We start from the raw sequence: 2,251 nt of genomic DNA on the forward strand, positions 1-2,251 counted from the left end.
TAATGTAATTTTCACTTTGTCTATAGCTCTTCACATTTTGGGAGGATGGTATTAGGACCTTGATGCCACATAAACTACAGAAATGTGTGGAGTGAGCATAAATAAAGAGACTTTGTTCACTGAGACACAACTTTTATTTTTTATGTTAGTCTCAACTCTCCCTGGAGCTCTGCCATCTCTGCTGGTAGCTGCTTCCTCTTGAAGGATCCAGATGCTGTTCTGATGCTTCTCCTTATCATTCACCATCATGTCAGCCATGTTGCTCTTCTTCTGTTCCCTGGGAAAAGTAATCAGATATTATAGCTTATAGCACATAAACGTAGATAAATAACACAGTTAATTATGTGGAAGTTACATACACATAAGGAATTATTTAAAACTGACATGTTACTATAGATTTATATATATTTAATTATATATATTTAATGTTCAAACACTATTTTTTTACCATCCAGACTTACAGAATTATAAATAACTGGAATAGTTGTGTACAAAATGTAATTACTTGTATGTTTTAGACATATGCAGACTTACAGCCATTGGTAAAACAACACTATCGTTTTCTTCAGGTTTATTGCTCATTCTACATTTAATAATTCATAACAATTTGACTGGAGAACTCATATCTAGACATTTTACAATAGGGTGTCATATAACATGTTTTATTATCTCACAACGTGGTAAACTCATGCAACAGCAAAATGAGAAACAAGCATGTAGATTCACGCAAAGATAAACAAATGACGGTAAAATGCTGTACAATATTGAGTTATTTATAACTAATATGCAACTGTCTTCAGAAAATGGGCATGTTATGTTTGAGAAATAAAAATAAGCAGACTTTGTGTTTTAAATGTCTTCCATGACTGTATGTATGCAACCTTAAATGTATTAAAAAACAGACAGATACATCTCCAAACTACTCACCTGGCTGGGAGCAGCAGCGGCGTTAGCTGCATCTGAGTAGGTGTTTACCATTGTGCTGCCTCGGCTCTGAAGCGGCTAACGAGGTTTTCCATTCTCTCCACTATGGTGACAAAAGCGACTCGTTCCTGACGGCTCCATCGAGCTGCAGCTGAATATTGAAATCCGAAGCAAAGAAAAAAAGCCGGCATCTTTCAAATGTTGGCACAAAGCTTTTATATTTAAGGATTTGGGAGAATGTATGTGTATCTGAACAGCTGGATTGATGCTTTATCTGGTAACATTAGCTGCATTGTGTTTTCAGCACCGCTCCCTTGTGAAGCACGCAATATCTCATGTAGATCGGGTGATGTAGTGAGGAGACACAGCTGTTTGATTAACCTGGGTGTGCAGGAGAGTCAAGTAATAATATAATGCTATTGGGCTCTTTAGAGCTTCACCAGAGTTCATCACATAAAGTCTGGTGCAAATCGGATGAAGCATGTTTGATTTAGAGATGACCGTAGACATGGTGAGCATTGCTACTCGCTATTTAGTCACCCCCACATGCTTCAGCCAGCAGCTAACATTCACAGAGGGCATCATCATGTCATTTTGTATCAGTTGGCACAGGATTTAATCCATTTGAATCAGAGTAAAAGTAAGACATCCAGGAGAGAAAAACAGGTGACTTCCTGTTGGAGGGGGGCGTGGTTTAGGTGATGTCATCAATTGATCATGTGAATGTGATCATGGCTGGTCTATAATGAGACATGGAAAGTCTGATTCAGCTCTGACCTGTCCTGGAGAAGTTATTACATTCTAATGTGTCATGGCACAAAGCCAAAGTTTGACACTTAGCCACGCCCACATGCTTTGATGTACAAGAATTCTTTTGATCACTTTTCAGCTTTCATGTCTCACCTGTCTGCTGACTGAGTTTGAAGTCTGTATCTCCAAAGCTGTATGAGTATTTTGACCTGATGCCACGTGTATGAAAAATAGGAAATTGCAACTTTGATCCAAAATGGCCGACTTCCTGTTGGGTTTGGACCATGGCTCCAAGAGACTTTTTTGTACATCCTGACAGGATACACATGTGTACCAAGTTTCATAATTCTAGGTTAAAGCATGGTTTGGGGCTGATCAAGATTTGGGTGAGAAGTGTCATTTCACAAAGCCAAAGTTTGACGCTTAGCCACGCCCACATGCTTTGATGTACGAGAATTCTTTTGATAACCTTCCACCTTTAATGTCTCACCTCTATGCTGAGTGAGTTTGAAGTCTGTATCTCCAAAGCTGTATGAGTATTTTGACCTGATGCCACGTGTATGAAAAATAGGAAATT

At 38.6% G+C, this 2,251-nt stretch overlaps 2 long non-coding RNA genes across 2 annotated transcripts in view; both read right to left on the minus strand.

Moving 5' to 3' along the window:
- Positions 1-2,251, minus strand: part of LOC106950112 (uncharacterized) — a 13,661-nt gene that overhangs the window by 6,534 nt on the left and 4,876 nt on the right. The gene's annotated exons all lie outside the window — the stretch shown is intronic.
- LOC106950115 (uncharacterized) lies at positions 1,722-2,245 on the minus strand. Its single transcript, XR_001425549.1, has 2 exons — positions 2,165-2,245; positions 1,722-1,827 (listed from the first exon to the last, which is right to left on the minus strand). It is a non-coding gene; the product is annotated as an uncharacterized LOC106950115 (long non-coding RNA).

The sequence above is a fragment of the Poecilia latipinna genome, unplaced genomic scaffold (genome assembly GCF_001443285.1).
Source record: "Poecilia latipinna isolate Pla-1442-1.1 unplaced genomic scaffold, P_latipinna-1.0 Scaffold23, whole genome shotgun sequence".
Lineage (NCBI taxonomy): Eukaryota > Metazoa > Chordata > Actinopteri > Cyprinodontiformes > Poeciliidae > Poecilia > Poecilia latipinna.